The sequence below is a fragment of the Pristiophorus japonicus genome, chromosome 9, assembly GCF_044704955.1.
Source record: "Pristiophorus japonicus isolate sPriJap1 chromosome 9, sPriJap1.hap1, whole genome shotgun sequence".
In the NCBI taxonomy this organism is placed as follows: domain Eukaryota; kingdom Metazoa; phylum Chordata; class Chondrichthyes; family Pristiophoridae; genus Pristiophorus; species Pristiophorus japonicus.
In genome coordinates this window covers 222,843,708-222,861,315 of record NC_091985.1, presented here as the reverse complement: position 1 = coordinate 222,861,315, position 17,608 = coordinate 222,843,708, and the positions used below count along the sequence as shown (strand labels likewise).

Here is a 17,608-nt window from a genome sequence, read left to right as displayed (position 1 = left end):
ATTTAGATTCTTGGTTTTCCAACTAATATGTGACCTCCTTATTTCTGTTACCAAAATGCAATACCTCACATTTATCAGTGTTGAAATTCATTATATGCCAATTCTGCAAGTATATTAATGTAATAAGACATGTAGTACAGCACGGATTAGATACAGAGTAAAGCTCCCTCCACACTGACCCTTCAAACACTCCCAGGGCATAGACAACACGGGTTAGTGACAGAGTAATGCTCCCTCTGCATTGTCCCATCAAACATTCCCAGGTTATATATAGCACGGGCAAGGTACAGAGTTAAGTTCCCTCGACATATAGAGAGTAAAGCTCCCTCTATACTCCCCATCAAACACTCCCAGGCCAACTACAGCCTGGTTTAGATACAGAGTAAATGTCCTTCTACACCCTCCCAGGGCAGTTTCCAGTGGGCTGCCGCAGGGTTCAGTAGCTGGTCCCTTGCTTTTTGTGATATATATAAAATCAATGATTTGGACTTGAATGTAGGAGGTATGATTCAGAAGTTTGCAGATGATACAAAAATTGGCCCTGTGCTTGATAATGAAGAAGCGGTAGACTGCAGGAAGATATCAATGGACTGGTCAGGTGGGCAGAACAGTGCCAAATGGAACTCAATACTGAGAAGTGTGAGGTAATTGGGGGGGGGGGGGAGGCTAACAAGGAAATGGAATAAACAATAAATGGTAGGACAATGAGAAGTGTAGAGGGACAAAGGGACCTTGGAGTGCATGTCCACAGATTCCAGAAGTAGCAGGACAGGTAGATAAGGTAGTTAAGAAGGCATATGGGATACTTACCTTTATTAGCCGAGGCATAGACTAGAAGAGTAGGGAGGTTATGCTTGAACTGTATAAAAAACTACTTAGGCCACAGTTAGAGTACTGCGTGCAGTTCTGGTCACCACAGTACAGGAAAGATGTGACTGCCTCTGAGAGGGTAGAGGAAATTTACGAGGATGTTGCCTGGACTGGAGAATTTTAGCTATGAGGAAAGATTGGATGAGCTGGAGTTGTTTTCTTTGGAACAGAGGAGGCTTAGGAGACCTAATTGAGGTGTATAAAATTATGAGGGGCCTAGATAGAGCATATAGGAAAGACCTATTTCCCTCAGCAGAGGGTTGAATAACCAGGGGGCATAGATTTCAAGTAAGTGGTAGGAGATTTAGAGGGGATTTGAGGAGAAATATTTTCACCAAGGTTGGTGGGGGTCTGAAACTCACTGCCTGAAAGAATGGAAGAGGCAGAAACCCTCATAGCATTTAAAAAGTACTTGAATATGCACTTGAAGTGCCGCAACCTACAAGGCTACGATCCAAGAGCTGGAAAGTGGGATCAGGCTGGAAAGCTCTTTGTCAGCAAGCACGGACATGATGGCCTCCTTCTGTGCTGTAAATTTCTATGATTCTCTGATCGCAAGGCTAGGAGAGGCGCTCTTGAAGGTATGGGGAGCTCGGACTTGTCTGTGGGAGTAACAGACGGCAAGATAACTCAAATAATCCCGAGCAATGCGGTGTTAGTCGTGGCTCAGTGGTAGTCTCTGAGTCAGTAGGTTGTGGGTTCAAGTCCATTCCCAGAGCATGGAGCATAAAATCTAGGCCGACATTCCAATGTAGTGCAGAGGGAGCGCTGCACTGTCAGGGGTGCCGTCTTTCACATGAGGCCCCATAAGAGCATTTGAAATAGGAGCAGGAGTAGGCCATATGGCCCCTTGAGTCTGCTCCATCATTCAATAAGATCATGGCTGATCTGATCTGATCTTGCCTTCAACTCCACTTCCCTGCCCACTCCTAATAACCCACGACTCACTTATCGTTCAAAAATCTGTCTATCTCCACCTTAAATATATTGAATGACCCAGCTTCCACAGCTCTCTGGGGCAGAGAATTCCAAAGGTTCATGTTCCTCGGAGAGAAGAAATTCCTCCTCATCTCCATTTTAAATAGGCTATGACCCCTAGTGTTAGATTCCTCCACAGGGGGAAACATCCTCTCTGCGTCTATCCTGTCAAGCCCCCTCAGAATCTTATACATTTCAATAAGATCACCTCTCATTCTTCTAAACTCCAATGAATATAGGCCCAACCTTTCTTCATAAGACAACCCTTTCATCTCAGGAATCAACCCTGTGAACCTTCTCTGAACTGCCCCCAATGCAAGTATATCCCTCCTTAAATAAGGAGACCAAAACTGTATGTAGTACTCCAGGTGTGGTCTCACCAACAGTGTAGTTGTAGCAGGACTTCCCTACTTTTATACTCCATTCCCCTTGCAATAAAGGTCAAAATTCCATTTGCCTTCTTAATTATGCTGTACCTGCATGCTAACTTTTTGTGTATCATGTACAAGGACCCCTCTGTATTGCAGCATTTTCTAATCTCTCCCCATTTAAATAATAATTTGCTTTTTTATTTTTCCTACCAAAGTGGATTACCTCACATTTTCCCACATTATACTCCATCTGCCAAACTTTTGCCCACTCACTGAGCTGATCTATATCCCTTTGTAGATTATTTGCGTCTTCCTCACAACTTGCTTTCCCACTTATCTTTGTATCATCAGCAAGTTTAGCTACATTCACTTGGTCCCTTCATCCAAGTCATTAATATAGATTGTAAATAGTTGAGGCCCCAGCACTGATCCCTGTGGCACCCCACTAGTTACAGTTTGCCAGCCTGAAAATGACCCATTTATCCCTACTCTCTGTTTTCTGTTTGTTAGCCAATCCTCTATCCATGCTAATATATTACCCCCAATCCCGTGAGTTCTTATCTTGTGCAGTAACCTTTTATGTGGCACCTTATCAAATGCCTTCTGGAAATCCAAATACAAGACATCTACTGGTTCCCCTTTATCCACCCTGTTCGTTACATCCTCAAAGAACTCCAGCAAATTTGTCAAACATGATTTCCCTTTCATAAAACCATGCTGACTCTGCTTGACTGCATTATGATTTTCTAAATAATGACTCCAGCATTTTCCCAATGACATGTTAGTCTAACTGGTCTACAGTTTCCCGCTTTCTGTCTCCCTCCATTCTTAAATAGGGGAATTACATCTGCTGGGATCTCTCCAGAATCCAGGGATTTTTGGTAGATTACAACCAATGTGGCCACCATCTCTGCAGCCATTTCTTTTAAGACCCGAGGATTCAGACTATTAGGGATCAGGGGACTTGTCCACCTTTAGTCCCATTAGTTTGCCGAGTACCTTTTCTCCCTAGCAATAGTGATTGTTTTAAGTTCTCCCCTCCCAATAGCCCCTTGATTATCAATTATTGAGATGCTTTCAGTGTCTTCTACAGTGAAGACCGATACAAAATATTTATTCAAATTCTCTGCCATTTCCTTGTTTCCCATTATTAATTCCCCAGTCTCATCTTCTAAGGGACCAACTTAGCTACTCTCTTCCTTTTTATATACCTGTAGAAGCTCTTACTGTCTGTTTTTATATTTCTTGCTAGTTTAATCTCAATCTATACCCTTTTTTTTCCCGTTGTCCTTTGCTATTTTCTAAATAGTTCCCTCTTCTGGCCTTTCATTAATCTTCGCAACATTGTATGCCTTTGTTTTCAATTTGATACCACCCATTACTTCTTAGTTAGCCACGGATGGTTCATCCTTCTTAGAGTCTTTCTTTCTCACTGGAATTTTTTTTGCTGAGTTATGAAATAACTCCTTAAATGTCTGCCACTCCTGATCTACTGTCTTACCCTTCCTTTGTAATTGCCTTTATTTTTCAGGGCTCTATTTTGAGACCCAAGTTTCTCACCCTCAAACCGAATTTGGAATTCTACCATGCTATGATCACTCTTCCCAAGAGGATCCTTTACTATGAGATCATGAATTAATCCCAGTCTCATTACACATTACCAATTCTAAAATAGTCTGCTCCCTGGTTGGTTCCACAGCGCATTGTTCTAAGAAAACATCCCGAATACACTCTATGAACTCTTCCTCAAGGCTACCTAATCTTTATATTGATATATCCAATCAATATAAAGATTTAAATCATCAATGCTTATTGCAGTACCTTTCTTATAAGCCTCCATTATTTCTTGATTTATATGCTGTCCTGCAGTGCAGCTATTGATAGGGAGCCCATAGACTATTCCCACCAGTGACTTATTTCCCTTATTATTTCTTATCTCCACCCAAACTGATTCTATATCTTGATCTTCTGAGAATCAGAACCATCTGACCTCTCAAGTGGGCATAAAAGATTCCATGACGTTATTTCGAAGAAATCTCTCTGGTGTCCTGGCTAACATTTATCCCTCAACCAACATCACTAAAACAGAGGCCGTGAATGGCACTTTATAAATACAAAGGAGAAAAGGAACAGTCGATAACAGGACATCAATTAGTCTCCTCTTGGAGAAATCAAGGAATCGACTCGCTGTATGTAGGAAACAAAGCTGATTTATTTGATCGTTGTTTGACAGAGGATGCAGAAAAGATTTACAAGAATGATTCCAGGGATGAGGGACTTCAGTTACATGGATAGACTGGTGAAGCTGGGTTGTTCGTCTTAGAACAGAGAAGGTTGAGAGGAGATTTGATGGAGGTGCTCTAAAATCATGAGGGGTCTGGACAGAGTAGAGAGAAAATATTCCCGTTGGTGGAAGGGTTGAGAACCAGAGGACACAGATTCAAGGTGATTGGCAAAAGAACCAAAGGCGACATGAGAAAAAACTTTTCTTTAAGCAGCGAGTGGTTAGGATCTGGAATGCACTGCCTGAAAGGCTGGTGGAGGCAGATTCAATCGTGGCTTTCAAAAAGGGAATTGGATAAGTACCTGAAATAAAACATTTGCAGGGCTACAGCGAAAGGGCGGGGAGTGGGACTAGCTGAAGTGTTCTTGCAGAGAGCCGGCACAGGCTCGATGGTCCGAAAGGCCTCCTTCTGTGCTGTAACCATTCTATGATTCCATGATATCCAGAAAATTAAACTCCAGCCCAGTTATAGGGATTAATTACACCAGCAGCAACAAACTCCAACTGTCCGAGTGAACATGGTTCAGTCCTGGATGTGATTAATGGCAACAATAAAAGCAGAATCCAACCCCTGCAGTCACTTGTGAACTCGCTGATGTGACTGAAGGTTGGATAAACGAGTGAAGCCCTTCCCACACTCGAAGCAGATGAATGGCCTCTCCCCAGTGTGAATGCGCTGGTGTGTTAGCAGGTTGGATGAAAGAGGGAAGCCCTTCCCACACTCGGAGCAGATGAACGGCCTCTCCCCAGTGTGAGTGCGTTGGTGTTTCATCAGATCATTTCTGCTTTGATAGCTCTTTTCACAGTCAGAACATTTAAACGGTCTCTTACTGGTGTGAACAAGTTGGTGTTCAGTGAGGTGGGATGAACGAGTGAATGCCTTCCCACACACAGAACAGGTAAAAGGTCTCTCCCCGGTATGAATACGCTGGTGAGCATGAAGCTCGAATGAATTAGTGAATCCCTTTCCACACACAGAGCAGATGAACAGCCTCTCTCCTGTGTGAGCTCGCTGGTGACTCAGATGATGAGATGATTTAGCAAACTGTTTCCCACATACGGAACAGACGAACGGTCTCTCCCCAGTGTGAACACGCTTGTGTTCAATGAGCTGTGAAGATGCAGTGAATTTCTTCCCACACACAGGACAGGTAAACGGCCTCTCCCCGGTGTGACTGCGCAGAGGAGCAATTGAATCCCTTCCCGCAGTCTCCACATTTCCACAGATTCTCCATGGTGCAGGTGTCCTTGTGTCTCTCCAGGTTTGACGATCAGTTGAAGCCTCGTCCACACACAGAACACGTGTATGGTTTCTCCCCGCTGTGAATAGTGCGATGTTTTTTCAGGCTGTGTAACTAGTTAAAGCTCTTTCCACAGTCAGTGCACTGGAACACTCTCACTCGGGTGTGTGTGTCTCGGTGCTTTTCCAGTCACACTGATGTTTGAAATCTTTTCCCACAGACAGAGCAGACAAACATTTCTCCTTTCACATTCAAAGGCCTATGATATTCAAGTGAATCGAGTGACTCTGTCAGGTCTTGATTGGTTCGAGTTTCCTGTCTGTAAATCCTCCTCTTCTAATATCCTGTAAAAGGTGTTTACGAAAGTCAGCACTGGAAGTGCAGGATAGAAATTGAGGGCAGACAATCCTACTTTTTATGGAACATTCTTTCGTCTCTTGTTTCCCAAAGCTGTAAATTCCCATCCCACACACTCTCCCTCCACCCTGTGCTGAAATCCAAACTCATCGCACCACCTCCATCATTTCTTTCTTCCATCTGCAGTTTTCTCACTCCCTCTTCTCTGGTTGGGTTCAGTTCTACATCCCTAGTGTGCAGACTGAGAATAAATAAGGAAATGATTTTCTCTCGAGTTCACTGGGACCCTAAAGCCCTGCCCGCCCTCTGCTCCTGTACCAAGATGGCCGCCCAGGCACGCTGATCGTGTCTAAGAATTCGGCTAGTTACCCCGAGCGGTCGGGTCTATCACCGCGGGTCAAACATGGGTCCTGCCGGCTCATATTAGATGCCTGGGGCCTACACCAGGTGTTTATGAAGCTGCCCAGCCCACCCAGGGGTCTAATTGCTCCGCTGAGCCCACAAACTCCTACTGACTCGCGGAACGTCTCTTCCACCTCAGACCACCTCCACCACTGGCACTGTGCCTGCTCAGAGCACAGCCCGGTCCCGTGTCTGGGCTCCTGGTGTCATTGATAGAGCACTTTACCCCTGCGCGGGGGATTCTGGCTACAGAAGTAAATGTCGCAACATTTGGTAGTGAAATGGATTGATTCAGGATAGACAGCAGGGATTATTGCAGGAAATAACACAGTGCAGTGAGAAAGGAAATGCAGTGGATGTTGTGTCGATGGATTGTCAAAAGGTGTTTGATAAGGTGCCGGACAGGAGGCTTTTTGATCAAATTAAGGCTCATGGTATTAAAGGGAGTGGGGCAGTGTGGAGAGGAAGTTGGGTAAAGGGCAGAAAACAGAGAGTAGTGGTTAATGGATGTTCTTCAGACTGGAGGGATGTAAACAGTGGTGTCCCCAGGGTCAGTGTTGGGACCATTGCTCTTAATATAGAGACAGGATCTGGGCTAGGGAATAAGCACATAAGAATTAGAAGCAGGAGTAGGCCATTTGGCCCCTCGAGCCTGCTCCACCATTCAATAAGATCATATTGATTCATCAATTGATCCACCACTACGAAAAACAATAATAAGAATAAAACCGGACGGACCACCCGGCATCGACCTCCGCACCGGCTACGGACCCGACAACGGCCCACCCAGCCCAGTCTTTCTCACCAACATCTGGGGACTTGTGCCAAAATTGGAAGAGATGGCCCAGACTAGTCAAGCAACAGTCTGACATAGTCATACTCACAGAATCATACCTTTCAGCCAATGTCCCAGACTCCTCCATCACCATCCCTGGGTGTGTCCTGTCCCACCGGTGGCGGTACAGTAGTATACAGTCGGGAGGGTGTGGCCCGGAGTCCTCAACATTGACTCCGGACCCCATGAAGTCTCGTGGCTTCAGGTCAAGCATGGACAAGGAAACCTCCTGCTGATGACCACCCACCGCCCTCCCTCAGCTGATAAATCAGTACTCCTCCATGTTGAACACCACTCGAAAGAAGCACTGAGAGTAGCAAGCTGCACAGAATGTACTCTGGGTGGGGGACTTCAATGTCCATCAAGACTGTCTCGGTAGCACCACTACTGACCGAGCTGGCCGAGTCCTGAAGGACATAACTGCCAGACTGGGCCAGCAGCAGGGGGTGAGAGAACCAACACGAGGGGAAAACCCAACTTATGCCCATCCCTTCGTGAAGGGCGCGAGAGCGGGAGCAGCGGTAAGCCTACAAAGGGCGCGAGTCAGCCGAGCAGACAGCCAAAACAGCACCAAGTGACCTGGGAGGATAAGAAGTAAAAAGATTCAAAATGTGACATCATAGGAAAGCAGGGAAGTGATTGGTTGGTCAGTTTTTCTCTCTTTTCTTGGGCATGGGATTAAAAATCTAAACTTTCAAAATGTGAAAACTTAACTAAATACATTCGAGATGGCAGGGCAGGCAATGTGTTACTGCTGCTGCATGTGGGAACTGGTTGACCCCATTGAGGTCCACGGCGACCACATCTGCAGTAAGTGTTGGCTGCTCGAGGAACTTCAGCTCCACGTTGATGAGCTGGAGTCCGAGCTGCAGACACTGCGACACATCAGGGGGGGAGAGTTACCTGGACCCTGTGTTCCAGGAGGCAGTCACACCCCTTAGATTAATTAATTCAAATTTGGTCCGTGGTTAGAGACAGAATGGTGTGACTACGAGCGAGGCAGCTGTGGGGACCCAGGAGGTAGTGATGGAGGAGCCTCAGTCCTTGCAATTGTCCAACAGGTACGAGATTCTTGCTCCCTGTTTGGATGAGGGCACGGACTGCAGGGAGGATGAGCAAACTGACCACAGCGCAGTGGTACAGGAGGCCATTCAAGTGGGGGGGGGGGGAGTAAAAAGAAATGTTGTAGTGTTCGGAAACAGTATAGTTTCAGAGATAGATACGGTTCTCTGCAGCCGAGTGTGTGAGTCCCGAAGGCTGTGATGCCTGCGCAGTGCCAAGGTTAAGGACATCAAAAAGGAGTTAAATGTAGTCGTTACTACTAGGGGGATCAAAGGGTATGGTAAGAAAGCAGGAATGGGGTACTGAAGTTGCATGTTCAGCCATGAACTCATTGAATGGCGGTGCAGGCTTGAAGGGCCGAATGGCCTACTCCTGCACCTATTTTCTATGTTTCTATCTCCTCTGGGCTGAAGAGGGATTGGAGTACGAGGGGGAAGATCCAGTTGTCGTGGTCCACGTAGGTACCAATGACATAGCTAGAACAAAGATAGGGGTTCTGCTGAAGAATTTTGAGCAGCTAGGGGCTAAATTAAAAAGCAGAACCACAAAAGCAATAATCTCTGGATTACTACCTGAGCCACGAGCAAATATATTTCGGTGAGAAGGAAAGACTTTAAGCGACGGGAGAACTATCCGCGGTTAATGAAGGAAGTAAAGGATGGTATCAAACTGAAAACAATGGCACACAAAGTGGCCAAGATTAGTGGGAGGCAAATGTTTTTAAAAACAGCAAATGATGACTAAAGAAATAATAAAGAGAGGGAAGGTGGATTGTGAGAGTAAACTAGCAAGCAATATAAAAAGAGCTTCTACAGGTATGTAAAAAGGATAGGGTAGTTAAAGTAAATGTTGGTCCTTAGAGGATGAGACTGGGAAATTAATAATGGGGACCAGGGAAATGGCAGAGACTTTGAACAAATATTTTGTATCAGTCTTCACGGTAGAAGACATTAAAAACACCCCAATAATAGATAATCAAGGGGCTGTAGTGAGGGAGGAACTTAAAGCAATCACTAAAGAAAAAGTGCTCAGTAAAATAATGGGACGAAAGGTGGAAAAGTCCCCTGGACCCGATGGCTTGCAACCTCGGGACTTAGTAAAGCTCCCTCTACATTGTCCCATCAAATATTCCCAGGGCCGGCACAGCACAGATTGGATAGAGAGTAAAGCTCCCTCTATACTGACCCATCAAACAATGCCAGAGCAGATACAGCACAGGTTAGATACAAAGTAAAAATCCCTCTACACTCCCATATCAAACACTCCCAGGGGAGGTACAGCACAGGTTAGATACAGAGTAAAGCTTCCTCTACACCGGCCAACAAACACTCCAAGGGCAGGTAAAGCATGGGTTAGGCAGAGGGTAAAGCCCCCTCTATACTCCCCTATCAAATAATGCCAGGGCAGGTACAGCCCGGATTCGATATAGCAGAAAGCTCCCACTACACTGTCCCATCAAACACTCACAAAGCAGGTACAGCAATGGGTTAGGCAGAGAGTCAAGCTCCCTCTACACTGTCCCATCAAACACTCCCAGGGCAGGTACAGCAATGGGTTAGACAGAGAGTCAAGCTCCCTCTATACTGTCCCATCAAACACTCCCAGGGCAGGTACAACACGGATTAGATACAGAGCAAATCTCTCTCTCCACTGTCCCATCAAAACCTCAAAGGGCGGATATAGAACATAAGAAATAGGAGCAGGAGTAGGCCATTTGGCCCCTCGAGCTTGCTCTGCCATTCAATAAGATCATGCCTGATCTGATCCTGGCCTCAACTCCACTTTCCCTCCCGCTCTCCATAACCCTAGACTCCCTTATCATTCAAAAATCTGTCTATCCCCACCTTAAATACATTCAATGACCCAGCCTCCACAGCTCTCTGAGGTAGAGAATTCCAAAGATTCACAACACTCAGATAAGAAATTCCTCCGCATTTTCAGTTTTAAACAGTCTTATTCTGAAACTATGCCCCCTAGTTCTACATTCCCCCAAGAAGGGAAACATCCTCTCTGCATCTACCCTGTCAAGCCCCCTTAAAATCTTATACGTTTCAATAAGATCACCTCTAAGTCTTCTAAACTCCAATGTGAATAGGCCCAACCTGCTTTACCTTCCTTCATATGACAATCCCTTCATCTCAGTAATCAATCTCGGGAACCTCTCTGAACTGCCTCCAGTGCAAATATACCCCTCCTTAAATAAGGAGACCAAAACTGTACGCAGTTCTCCAGGTGTGGTCTTACCAACGACCTGTACAGTTGTAGAAGGACTTTCTTACTTTTATACTCCATCCCCCTTGCAATAAAGGACAACATTCCATTTGCGTTCCTAATTACTTGCTGTAACTGCATGCTAACTTTTTGTGTTTAATGTACAAGGACCCACAGATCCCTCTGCACCACCGCATTTTGTAATCTCTCCCCATTTAAATAATAATTTGCTTTTTTATTTTTCCTACCAAAGTGGATAACCTCACATTTTCCCACATTATACTCCATCTGCCAATTTTTTGCCCACTCACTTAGCCCCTCCATATCTCTTTGTAGATTCTTTGCGTCCTCCTCACAACTTCCTAGGTTAGCACAGGTTCAGTACACGGCAAATCTCTGTCTACATTAGCCCATCAAACACGCCCAGGACAGGTACAGCATGGATTAGATACATTGTAAAGTTGCCTCTACATTGTCACATCAAATACTCTCAGGGCAGATACAGCATGGGTTAGGTACTGATTAAAGCTCCCTCTAACTGTCCCATCAAACACTGCCAGAGAAGGTGCAGCACAGGTTAGATACAGAGTAAAGCTCCCTCTGCACTGTCCCAAAAACACTGCCAGGGCAGGTACAGTAGAGGTCAGATACCGAGTAAAGCTCCCTCTACACTGTCCCATCAAACAATGCCAGGGCAGGTATAGCCCGTGTTAGATACAGAATAAACATCTATCTACACTGTCCCATCCAAAACGCACAGGGCAGGTATAGCATGGGCCAGATATAGAGTAAAGCTCCCTCTACACTGCCCCATCAAACACTCGCAGGGCATGTAATAGCATGGGTCAGATACAGAGTATAGTTCCCTCTACACTGTCCCATCAAACACTCCCACAACAGGTACAGCACGGGTCATAAACAGAGTAAGGCTTCATCTACACTGTCCCATCAAATATTTGCAGGGTAGGTACAGCACGGATTAGATAGAATAAACCTCCCTCTATATTGTCCCATCAGACACTCCCAAGGGCAAGTACAGCAAGGATTAGATATAGAGTAAACCTCATTTTACACTGTTCCAACAAACACTCCCAGGATAGGTACAGCACAGATTATATACAGCCTAAAGCTCCCTCTACACTGTCCCATCAAACATAACTAGGGCAGGTAGAGTACGGGTTAGATACAGAGGAAAGCTTCCCCTACACCAACCCATCAAAGCTCACAGGTCAGGTAGAGCATGGATTAGATACAGAGCAAAAGCTCCCTCTGCAGTGTCCCATCAATCACTCACAAGGCAGGTACAGCACGGGTTATGCAGAGAGTAAAGCTCTCTCTACACTGTCCCATCAGACACTACCAGGGCAGGGACAGCACTGATTAGATACAGCGTAACGCTCTCTGTACACTGTCCTGTCAAAAACTCCTGGGGCATGTACAGCATGGGTTAGATACAGAGCAAATCTCCCTCTACACTGTCCCATCAAACATGCAAAGGGCAGGTATGGAACATAAGAAATAGGAGCAGGATTGGCCATTTGGCCCCTCGAGCCTGCTCCGCCACTCAATAAGATCATGGCTGATCAGATCCAGGCCTTAACTGCACTTCCCTGCCCACTCCCCATAACCCTCGACTCCCTTATCTTTCAAAAATCTGTCTATCCCCACCTTAAATACATTCAATGACCCAGCCACCACAGCTCTCTGAGGTAGCGAATTCCAAAGATTCACAACCCTCAGAGAAGAAATTCTTCTTGATTTCCGTTTTAAATGAGCGACCACTTATTCTGAAACTATGCCCCCTAGTGTTAGATTCCTCCATGAGGGGAAACATCCTCTCTTCATCTGCCCTGTCAAGCCCCCTCAGAATCTTACACGTTTCAATAAGATCACCTCTACGTCTTCTAAACTCCAATGAGTACAGGCCCAACCTGCTCAACCTCTCTCATTATGACAACCTTTTCATCTCAGCAATCAACCTCGTGAACCTTCTCTGAACTGCCTCCAGTGCAAGTATATCCTTCCTGAAATAAGGAGACCAAAACAGTACGCAGTACTCCAGTTGTGGTCTTACCAATGCCATGTACAGTTGGAGCAGGACTACCCTACTTTTATACTCCATCCCCCTTGCAATAAAGGCCAACATTCCATTTGCCTTCCTAATCAATTGCAGTAACTGCATGCTAAATGTTTGTGTTTCATGTACAAGGACCCCCAGATCCCTCTGTACCACCGCATTTTGTAATCTCTCACAATTTAAATAATTTGCTTTTTTATTATTCCTACTAACGTGGATACCCTCACATTTTTCCACATTATACTCCATCTGCCAAAGCTTTGCCCACTCACTTAGCCTATCTATATTTGTTTGTAGATTCTTTGCGTCCTCCTCACAACTTGCTAGGTTAGCACAGGTTAGATACACAGTAAACCTCTCTCTACATTATCCCATCAAACACTCCCAGTGCAGGTACAACACGGGTTAGGTACAGAGTAAAGCTCCCTCTGCACTGTCCCATCAAACACTCACAGGACAGGTATAGCACGGGTTAGATACAGCGTAAAGTTCCCTCGACACTGTCCCATCAAATACTTCCAAGGCAGGTACAGTACACGTTAGATACAGCATAAAGCCCAATTTACACTGTCCCGTCAAACACTCCCAAGGCAGGTACAGTACAGGTTAAATACAGAGTAAACCTCCATCTACACTGTCCTATCAGACACTCCCAGGGCAGGTACAGCTTTGGATAAATACAGAGTAAAACTCCCTCTACACTATCCCATCAAACAATGCCAGGGCAGGCACAGCACAGATTAGATACTGAGTTTCCCATGTGGTGGCTGGCATGCAACGGCCACCACACGTTAAAAAAAGCCACGCACAGGCATCTTCCACCCTTCAGGATGTAGTTCAGGATCTGGAATATTAGGTCCTTCATTGAAGCACCTGTGAACTCATCCTTTTTTGGCGTGGAAGCAAGTCATCCTCGTTTGCAGATGACACTAAGCTGGGTGGCAGTGAGAGCTGTGAGGAGGATGTTAAGAGGCTGCAGGGTGACTTGGACAGGTTAGGTGAGTGGGCAAATGCAAGGCAGATGCAGTATAATGTAGATAAATGTGAGGTTATCCACTTTGGAAAAACAGGAAGGCAGGATATTATCTAAATGGTGACAGATTAGGAAAAGGGGAGGTGCAACGAGACCTGGGTGTCATGGTACATCAGTCATTGAAAGTTGACATGCAGGTACAGTATGCGGTGAAGAAGGTAAATGGCATGTTGGCCTTCATAGCGAGAGGATTTGAGTATAGGAGCAGGGAGGTCTTACTGCGGTTCTACAGGGCCTTGGTGAGGCAACACCTTGAATATTGTGTACAGTTTTGGTCTCCTAATCTGAGGAAGGACATTCTTGCAATTGAGGGAGTGCAGTGAAGGTTCACCAGACTGATTCCTGGGATGGCAGGACTGACATATGAAGAAAGACTGGATCGACTAGGCTTATATTCACTGGAATTTAGAAGAATGAGAGGGGATCTCATAGAAAAATATAACATTCTGACGGGATTGGACAGGTTAGATGCAGGAAAAATGTTCCCGATGTTGGGGAAGTCTAGAACCAGGGAGTAGAGTCAAAGGATAAGGGGTAAGCCATTTAGGACCGAGAAACTTCTTCACTCAGAGAATTGTGAACCTGTGGAATTCTTCACCACAGAAAGTTGTTGAGGCCAGTTCATTAGATATATTCAAAAGGGAGTTAGATGTTACCCTTATGGCTAAAGGGATCAAGGGGTATGGAGAGAAAGCAGGAATGGGGTACTGAAGTTGCATGATCAGCCATGATCATATTGAATGGTGTTGCAGGCTCGAAGGGCCGAATGGCCTACTCCTGCACCTATTTCCTATGTTCCAAGGGACTGCCAATGATGATGATGAGATACAGAGTAAACCTCCCTCTACATTGTCCCATCAGATACAACTCGGACAGGTAGAGTACAGGTTAGATTCAGAGGAAAGCTTCTCCTACAGCGACCCATCAAAGCTCACAGGGCAGGCAGAGCACGGGTTAGATACAGAGCAAATCTCTTTCTACACTGTCCCAACAATCCCATGACAGGTACAGCACGGGTTCGGTAAAGAGCGAAGCTCCCTTTATACTGTCCCATCAAGCACTCCCAGGGCAGGGGCAGCACGAATTAGATACACAGTAAATCTGTGCCAGAGGAAACTGTACTCCAGTGAGTTCAGTGACAGAGGAAACTGTACCCCAGTGAGAGTCAGTGCCAGAGGAAACTGTACCCCCGTGAGAGTCAGTGCCAGAGGAGACTGTATCCCAGTGAGAGTCAGAGGAAACTGTACCCCAGTGAGAGTCAGAGCCAGAGGAAACTGTATCCCAGTGAGGGACAGTGCCAGAGGAAACTGTACCCCAGTGAGTGTCAGTGCCAGAGGAAACATGCAGCAGAGCCTGGTGTCCAGTCGTCTTGGATCCCCTTGCCATTGGACCAAGACCTTGCTTTGCCAAGCTCGTGTGGTAGCTAATGTGCAAGGGCCACCTCACATTAAAATAATTCACGCTGTTAGCAATACATAACAATCCTCTTCCTCTGCAGTTATCAATCTATTGCAATTCCCCATGCCTGTTATCAGCAACAAATTGCATTAATATCACGCCTTAAACATCGTAAAATGTCCCAAGGCACTTCACAGGACCGTTAGCAAACAGAATTTGACACCCAGTCACGTAAGGAAATATTAACACAGGATTAAAAGCTTGTTCAAAAGGGTAGGTATTAAGGAGCATTTTGAAGGTGCAGAGGTTTAATGAGGGAATTCCAGAGCTTATGGCCTCGGCAGCTGAAGGTATTGCCACCAATATTGGATCGATGAAAATTGGACTGCTCAAGAGGCTAGAATTGGAGGAATGCAAAGATCTCTGAGGGTTGTAGGGCTGGAGGAGGTTACAGCAATAGGGAGGGGCAAGGTCCTTGATGGATTTCAAAACAAGGAAGAGCATTTTGAAATCGATGGAGCAGGAGCCAATGTAGTTCAGTGAGCACAGGGGTGATGGGTGAACGGAAATTGGTACAAGTTGGGATGAGAGGGCTGAGGACAGATTGAGTAGAATAGGCCTATATTCTCTGGAGTTTAGAAGAATGGAAGGTGATATCATTGAAACATAGAATTGTCACGGGCTGGATAGTCTAAAACTAGGGGTCCTAGCATTAGGATAAGAGATCGGCCATTGAAGACTGAGATGAGATATTTCTTCACTTAAGAGTTGTGCATCTTTGAAATTCTCTATCGAATAGAGATCTTACTGAATGGCGGAGCAGACGGGAGGGGCCGTATGGCCAACACCTGCTGCTACTTCTTGTGTTCTTGAGTAAGGATACGGTCAGGAGTGTTTTTGATAAGCTTAAGTTTGCGGAGAGTGCGAGGTGTGAGGCCGATCAGGAGAGCAATGGAATAGTCCAAAGTCGTGGTAACAGAGGCATGGATGAGGGTTTGAGCAGATGAGCTGAGGAAGGGGCAGAGACCGGCGATGTTATGGAGCTGGAAGTAAACGTACTTGGTGATTGAGAGAATATGGGTTCGGAAACTCATCTCGGAGTCAAGTACGACGCCAATCAATAAATTGCAACTCTCCTCATCTGTGTTTCACTTTATTAGAATACTACATACCTCGAGTGATCAATGCTTCAATAGTAGTACTTATCAATATATTTTCTGTTAATTCCAAATGTTCATGAATGAATAACTGATTCTGTCAGTGATAGGCCGTGCTGGTCTTTCAGATTGGTCTGTGCATCGTGATCAATGAATTGACTATGATGCTTCCAGTTCAATCTTTCCAATGGCTTTCTCACCAGATGGGAAATATTTGAACATTGAGATCTGATGGTGTCGGTGTGAGTTCAGCCCCACCGAATGTACAGAGACGGGTCCATCTGCTGGGCTCTGCCTCAAACTGGAGTCACCTCTTAGATCAAAGCCCTTTACTCTAAAACACACACAAGATTCACTGTGACTGTGTGTTTAGAGACAGAAAGTGATCTCACTTCACATCCCATTGCACGGCCTCATGCTGGATAATTGTGCTCGGTGGTCAGACTCTCCCAGTCTCATTTCCTGCCTTACCTTGTAACCTGTGTGTACTGTCTACAGGACCGGTGTGTATCTGAGTAAATGGCACTTTCTCTTACCTTCCTCCCCAGTCGATCTATTGAAGCGCTTTCAATCGGAAGGGGCTCACTGGTTGGTGCTCTCACAATCCTGTGCTGGTTCACCTGCTGTTGTTCCTCAGTCCACAATCCCTGTTTCCTTCCAGCTGTGGAACTTTCTCAATCACTCCGCCATTCACCGGGAGATCTAATTCTGGCAGGGCAGAAAATTAGAAGAATATTAATGTTGTGAAGTGGAATGTAGTGTAAAGTGTTTTTCCAATGTTTCAGAAAAGTATATGTCCAGTATTTCTGTTTGATTTTATCCTATTCTTCAGATTCCTGTCCCGCCCGTCTGGACTTACAGAAAATCACCAGAATTCTCCCCGGGTTACACACTGACTAATCTCACTGGGCCCATCCTCCCCGCGTTGCACACTGTCTGATCTCTCCGGGCCCCCGGGTTAGACACTGTCTGATCTCACCGGGATCCCGGGTTACACACTGTCTGATCTCACCGGGCCCCCGGGTTACACACTGTCTGATCTCACCGGGCCCCCGGGTTACACACTGTCTGATCTCACCGGGCCCCCGGGTTACACACTGTCTGATCTCACCGGGCCCCCGGGTTACACACTGTCTGATCTCACCGGGCCCCCGGGTTACACACTGTCTGATCTCACCGGGCCCCCGGGTTACACACTGTCTGAGCTCACCGGGCCCCCGGGTTACACACTGTCTGATCTCACCGGGCCCCCGGGTTACACACTGTCTGATCTCACCGGGCCCCCGGGTTACACACTGTCTGATCTCACCGGGCCCCCGGGTTACACACTGT

The 17,608-nt window shown here is 46.0% G+C and overlaps 1 protein-coding gene across 3 annotated transcripts in view; it reads right to left on the bottom strand.

The window, feature by feature from the left end:
* Nucleotides 1–17,608, bottom strand: part of LOC139273772 (zinc finger protein 3-like) — a 101,350-nt gene that overhangs the window by 82,869 nt on the left and 873 nt on the right. For all 3 annotated transcript variants that reach the window (XR_011595344.1, XM_070890845.1, XM_070890846.1), the window contains exon 2: nt 16,813–16,984. The gene's annotated coding sequence lies outside the window, so the exon portion shown is untranslated. The remainder of the gene's footprint in view (nt 1–16,812; nt 16,985–17,608) is intronic.